The sequence below is a fragment of the Tupaia chinensis genome, unplaced genomic scaffold (genome assembly GCF_000334495.1).
Source record: "Tupaia chinensis unplaced genomic scaffold, TupChi_1.0 Scaffold000366_1, whole genome shotgun sequence".
In the NCBI taxonomy this organism is placed as follows: Eukaryota; Metazoa; Chordata; class Mammalia; order Scandentia; family Tupaiidae; genus Tupaia; species Tupaia belangeri.
The window spans coordinates 2949589-2956931 of NW_006159863.1; the positions used below are offsets into that span (position 1 = coordinate 2949589).

The 7343-nt window shown below is 44.4% G+C and overlaps 1 long non-coding RNA gene across 1 annotated transcript in view; it reads left to right on the top strand.

The window, feature by feature from the left end:
- The window catches only part of LOC102489513 (uncharacterized), a 20873-nt gene that overhangs the window by 506 nt on the left and 13024 nt on the right, over positions 1 to 7343 (top strand). The window lies entirely within an intron of this gene.

Sequence of the window (7343 nt, forward strand, 5' to 3'; positions counted from 1 at the left end):
GCTGGCTGCCACGCCCGCCTCTGGCGCTCTCTGCTGCATGCACACCGCCACCTGTGGTGCCTGGCAGGCAAGTCAAGCCACAGGCAGCCAGCCCTGCGCTTCTTCACGGAGACTGGCCTGGCCTGAGCCTTTGAGCGAATCCAAGTCCAGAGCCTTGGCGGGATTGTAGCAGATGCCTTCCAGGTTCACCCCTGTTTCACAGGCTTCGTCTCTCCCGGGCAATGAAGCCTTGCCAACTTCTGGTCTCACCTTACCCTCTTTGTATGGCACCAAAACACAGGCCTGCACTCGGTATGCTTGAAAGACCCCTACTCCCTTCCAAATGCGTCTTCAGGGCCCAGTTTCCCTGTCTTACCAATTACGGCCCTTTGTGGTCTCCTGCTTTTATCATCATCATAAAAACAAACGGCTCATATTTGGGAAGCACTCCCCAGGTACTAGACTCAAAGTGCTGGGTGTTTTCCACCCACTGTTTTGTTGCTGGCTCCCAAATCCTTGAAATAGGTGCTGATGTTATCTTGATGCCACGATGAAGAAAAGGGTCTAGAAATATTGTGTAAGTTTATCCAAGGTCACTCAGCTGGCAAACGGTGGTGTCAGATCTGAAGCCCAGGTAGGAGAATCTCTACTCATTTCATTGACGTCCCCTAAGAGGACGGACCTCATTCGGCCCTTGCACACCGCGTGTCTACACCAGCCCACTGCTCTGCATAGGGCTCGTGTAATTCTTACGGGAGCCGTTCAGTATGTACTGACGATAAGACTATTGTACAAATTAAAAAACCTAAACCTAAACCAAAGCAAAGTAGGCTCAGGAAGTCAATAGTTTTTCCTTCTTTAGGACCTTGTTTCTGTTCATAGTGCTTGGCTTTGGGTGGAAAGATAGACCCAATATCATCGAGTCACTGGGTTACCCGGCCATTCAGAGTCTGCCTACCTCAGAATTTCTTATCGTGAAGAATGATAATAATTGTACTTGTTATTTTATTTTATTTTATTTTATTTTATTTTATTTTGCTGTAGGGTGTGTGTGCTTACTAGAGAGAGACAGAGAGACAGAAAGAGGGAAAGTGAGAAATCTTCTGGGGGGATGGCAGTCCCTTCTCCATCCTTCTACTCCTGGGATTTTGGGAATATACACATGCGCAGTATGGTTTGCAAGCCACCAGGTCTGGGACTCAAACTGCACTTGGCTATGTGGGAGTCCAGCGCCTTAACCACATCACTTGCTGGCCCTGTACTTGTTATTTTTAAGGATTCAGCTTACTGTTTCTGCTATTTGTAAATGAAAGCATCTCAGTTGATATAAGCAGGTTTCAAACATAGGTTTTTTCCAGACCACGAGAGCTATTGGCCATGTTTTCCAGGACATCATCCTATCTTTTATCACAAAGTTATTAAAAGGTTGCAAGAAGGGATCAGCAGATGGCGTTAACGGTTACATTGCTGGACTCCCAAGTAGTTGAACAGGATTCGAGTCCCGGACACAGTAGCTTAAAACTCATGCTGGGCGCATGTGTGTGCATGCCCCAAATCCTGAGGGGAGAATGGAAGAGAATGAATGAATTACGGCATGGCCATCCTCCCTGAGGAGGGGTGTGTGTGTGTGTGTATGTGTGTCTGTGTGTGTGTGTGATTTCTTGCTTTCTATCTCTCTGTCTCTCTGGTGTGTGAGCGCATGCAACCTATCGCAAAAGTCTTTAAAAAAAAAAAAAGGTGCAAGCAGGCCAGCAGGTGGTGTGGTGGTTGAGGCACTGAACTCCCACATGGCCAACTGTGGTTTGAGTTCTGGACCCGGTGGCTTGCTTTTTCACTTTCCCTTTCTCACTCTGGTCAAATTAAAAATAAATAAATACGTAACTCTTTAAAGAAAAAGTTGTCAGCTTTTCAGGAGTGAGGCAACTTTTTTTTTCTTTCATGAGCAGACAGACAGGCATCCTTGACAAGGTCCTGATGCCACTGCCACCCCCCGCCCCACCCCACTCAGTCAGCTCAAGCGTGTGTTCCTGCCCAGCATAGTCAGGGAGTTCTCTGGACGTGAACCTGGAACCTTACCGTGTGGTTTGGAGTCGCAGAGCATTGAGTTTTACTGCTGCACCATTGTCTGGTCCCCAGGAAACTTCTACACGTCTCCTTAGGACAAGACAGAACATTATGGTAGACAGAATCAGGAGGCTTAGCGTTTAATCCCAGCCCTTCCTAGGTGGTTTACTAATTGACAGAGAGAGAAGCCACAATTGAATACAATTGTAAGGACTGAGTACTAAAACGGAACACTCAAGGCAGCGAATATCTTAGAAAGTATTAGAAAGAGTAGAAATGGGTCTTCTACCAACGTAAAAAAGTTCACTTCAAACAAAGAAATGACTCCATCTTATCAACAGAACATCTGGAATCTAGCCTCGTACAGAGCCCTAGTGAACATACAGTGTCGTAGATTACAGAGGGGCAAGTGGACCCTACCTGCTGTCAGTGGGGAATGGCATTCATGGGTTTATAAAATGAACATCCACACAATAATACAGTGTACCTCTACTTAGCTCTGTTACTAATTCTGTTACTGATTTCCCCGTTTATAAAACAAACATCTGTCCAATAATACATTGTACCTCAATACCTGTTACTAATTTCAAAGAGGTAAGATTCAGTAACTTTATGTCTTTTTTCTATTTTCAGAATTCATCCCTTTTTTTTCTTTTTTAAGCCTTTGCCACACTTTCTCCTCCATTCTCCTCTCAGGATTTTGGGCACGCATGCACACACAGTAGGCATGTTCTTTAAGCTGCTGAGTCTGGGACTTGAACTGTGTAGTTGGCCATTAACACAGCTGCCTTAACCATTGTGCCATTGGCTGGCCCCAAAAGTTCATTTCTTTTGTTCTTCCATGAGTGAGAGCACTGGGAAGAGAGGAAAAGAGAGAGACAGGCATCCCCAACAGGGTCTTCACATTCAATCTCCCCCAACTTCAACCAGCCCAGATCTTGGGCACCCGTGTGGCGGGTATGAGGATACTACATGTTAATTTCTTTCTTTAAAGTGAGAATCAGAGAGACAGAGAAAGACAAGTACCCTCAATAGGGTCTCTTGCTGCATGTCCCTCTGCCACCCATCCCAGCTTGTCTGGATCACTGGCACATGGAGCCAGCAAGTACCAGTTAATTCACCATCTCCCACATGGCTCTAGCAGTGTTTGAGTAACTGGTCACTGCTGTGCCATCTAGCCAGCCCTAAAATTATTAGTAGTAGTATTTTATAATTTGCTAGAGAGTATATACACTCGCCAGAGAGAGATAGACAGACAGAGAGAAAGAGAGGAAAAGTGAGAAAGCTCCCCTCAGGGGGATGGCCATGCCACAATCCCTTCTCTACCACTTCTCCTTTTGGGGTGTTGGACGTGTATGCATATGTGCCCAGTGTGTTTGTCAATCTGTCAGGTCCGGCACTCAAACCAGGGGGTCAGTCCTGTGAGATCCAGCTGCCTTAACCTCTGTGCCCCCTGCTGGTCCAGTAATTATATTTTCAATTGTTGAGAAGTCTTCATAATGTTTTTCTCTGGTGTAATTTCACTTTGATTTAGTTTTGATCTTCTGTCTTCCCACCGTGAAAGCAGGGACCATATTTAATTTTGCCACCTTTGCTTCTGTGTCTCAGTAGGTAGGGAAATGTCTGGAACAGTTGTTTAATTTTGCCGCCTTGGCTTCTATGTCTCAGTAGGTAGGGAAATGTCTGGAACAGAGAGGTCGCTGAAATGTCTGGTGAGTGAATGAATGAGTCAGCCTAATGTGAACACAGCATTGAATAGAGACACAGTCTCTGCACTTAATGAATTTACAAATTGGTTGGTGAGACGAACACACCAGGACGTGAGTAAATAAAGGAAGGATATAATTATGTACTAAATGAGGTTGTTTCTAAGCATAAGGAGTTAAGAGAAGGAGCAATTTTTGTGGGTGGAAACAGTCAGGGAAAGATGGTGGGTTTGGAGTAGAAAGGAGCAAAGCAATTTAGGGGGAGGAAGCAGTCTTTTTCTGCCTTCCCAGCTTTATTGAGATATAATTGACGTGAAAATTGTAGGAAGTTAAGGTATAAAGAGTGTCTTTTTAAAAAAGTTTATTTACCCATCACTTGTATGAGAAAGCAAGCACTCTCAGTAGGGTTTCGGTGCCAAGATCCACCCCCATCTCAGCCAGAGCTGGATCCTGGCTGTGTGTGCCCTGTGTATTCGGGGGACCTCTGGTCACAAACCCAGAACCCTCCTATGTGGGTCAGCTCTGTGGATCATCATGTTTTACTGCTGTACCACTATTCGCACCTCCCCCGCTTTGTTTTGCTATATGGTGTTTGTACTTGCTGGAGAAAGAGAAAGAGAGTAATCACCCCCAGGGGGAATGGCCCCACTGCAAACCCTTCTCTTCCTTTAAAAAATTATTTATTTATTGACAAAAAGACACACACACACACACACACACACACCAGGAATCCCTGACAAGATCTCACCATGCCACAATCCACACCCAACCTTCTAGCCAGCCAGGATAACAGGCATGTTCAAGTTGACCCAGCACCCAAACCCTGGGCTTCCTATATGGCTCTAGCATCATGGAGAGGAGCCCTATTCCCTGCACCCATGTCGTGGCTGGGCTGATGTGTTGAGATGCATACATCATGAAAAAAACCACCACAATCAAGCTCATAAACACCTCTGACACTACACCTACTTACACTGTCTCCCTTTCTCTCTTTTTTTAAGGCATTGGACTCCCATGTGACTAGCCAAGACCATGGTTTTTTCTCTCTCTCTCTCTCCTTTTTTGTGGTTAGAACACTTAAGATCTATTCTCTTGGCAATTTTTTCCCCAAATATTTCATTTTATTTATTTATTTATTTTAGAGAGATATTTGCTATAGGGTGTGTGTGCTCACTGAAGAGACAGAGAGAGACAAAGAGACAGAAAGCAAGAAATCACCCCCCCGGGGGGGATGGCCGCGCTGCAATCCCTTCTCCTCCATTCTCCTCTAGGTATCTTGGCCATGCATACACATGTACGAGGTGTGAATTTTAAGCCACCAGCTCCAGGATTCAAACTGTGGTCTAACATGGGAGTCCAGTGATGTAACCATTATGCCATCTGCTGGTCCCTATTTATTCATTTATTTTAAATTTGACCAGAGACACAGAGAGACAGAGAGAGAAAGTGAGCAGGCAAGCCACCAGGTCCAGTATTTGAACTGTGATCAGCCATGTGGCTTCACAACCAGCCAGCGCCTTCACAACCACGCCACCTGCTGGCCCCCTCTCTTTGCAAATTTTAAGCATACAATACAATATTGTTCATTGTAGTCACCGTGATATACATTAGATCTCCACTGCCATGTGGAACCCAGGAAGCAGACTCTGCTTGAAAATCAAGCAGGGAGGCAGTCAAGGATGATCTAGAACGTCTCCCTACAGAAGAAATAGCAAGCATCCACCCCTGGGTGGGGCTGAAAAGACAAGGCCTTGCCCAGTCTAATAAGACTGGGTCATGAACAAGAACTGAGAAGGGTGGGTAACACAGCGTCATCTCCAGAAGTTAGATGTAAGATAAAATCAGCCCTGGGCTGGTCCCATAGTCTAGTGGTTAAAGGAGCCAGAGCTTACTTGGCTGACTGCGTGGCCATCCTCCCTGGGCCGGTGGGAGGGGGTTGTAAAGAAAAAGTAAGTGATTTCTTACTTCTTTTTCTCTTACTGTCTCTCTCTCCAGCGAGTGCGTGCACCCTATGGCAAAGTCTTTTTTTTTTAAAGAATTCTTCAAGACAAGGGACTGCAACCATGAAGCTCATTATCCACGTGACCTGACTCTTGACTCAGGTGGTGATCAGGTCTAGATTTCCTTGTTTAATTTTAATATAATAATAATAATACCTTGTGATTATGTGGCATCTTTCATCTTTAAACCTCAAAGCATTTTCTAACTATTAATAGACATGAACAGCCTCAGGGGTTTGCTGCAACTGGATCTATGTCTCTGCTGGAGAAAGGTATGACAGGGAGTTAGCTAACTTGCCAAGAGGAAGGATTATTATTTTTTAAAGACCCTTTTCATTACAGAATGTTTTAACCATGCACAGAAGTAAGAAGAATGGCATGATGAGCATCAATGTCCCTAGGACCCAACTGCCAACTTACAGCCCTTCTGTTTTACCCACTTCTACACACTTATGTTATTTTGATGCACATCTTGGGTATCTTCCATTTTTCATTCATAAATATTTCAGTATCTCCAAAATACAAGAATTCCTTTAAAAAAAAAAAAAAAAAAGGAGTATTGCACCATAAAAAATAAACAATACTGGGACCAGCAGATGGCGTAATGTTTATGGACTCCCATATAGCTGACTACGGTTTGAGCCCTGGACACAGTGGCTTACAACTCATGTTGAGTATGTGTGTGTGCATGCCCAAAATCCTAAGAGGAGAATGGAGGAGAAAGGATTGCGACATGGCCATCCCCCTGGGGAGTGACTTCTCGTTTTCTGTCTCTCCAGCAAGCACATGTGCCCTATAGCAACAATCTCTCTAAAAAAATACCCCCCAAACCAAAACAAACAAACAAACAAACAAAACCAAAAAACCTGTTCTGATATCTAATATCCAATTCAATTTAAAGTTTCCAATCACTCTATAAATACCATACATTTTTGGGACCAGTAGTTAGCGTAATGCTATGTCACTGGACTCCCCGTCAACCTCAGTTCGAATCCCAGACCCAGTGGCTTAAACTCACTCTGGGCGCTTGTGCGTGTGTGCCCAAGATCCTGAGAGGAGAATGGAGGAGAAGGGATTGTGGCATTGCCATCCACCCTGTGGGGTGATTTCTCGCTTTCTGTCTCTCTGTCTCTCTCTGTCTTTCCAGCAAGTGCACGTGCCCTATAGCAAAAACCTCTCAAAAAAAAAAAAAAAAAAAGAGAAAGAAAAGAAAAGAAAAAAAACCAATACATTTTTAAAAAGATTTTTAAAAAAATTTAGTTATTATTATGTTTAATTTGACCAAAGAGAGATAGAGAGAGGGAAAGTGAGAAAGCAAGCTGCAAGGTCTGATACTTGAACTGCAGTCTGCCATGTGGAAGTCTAGCACCTTGACCTCTGTGCCATCTGCTTTATCCCTAAATATCATAAATTTTAAACATTTTAAAAATGTTTTTGAACCAAGATCACATATTTTTTTTAGAGGTTTTTTCACTGTAGGGTGCGAGTGCTCGCCAGACAGACAGACAGAGAGAGACAGAGAGACAGAAAGCGAGAAATCACCCCCCAGGGGGGATGGTCACGCCGCAATCCCTTCTCCTCCATTCTCCTCTCG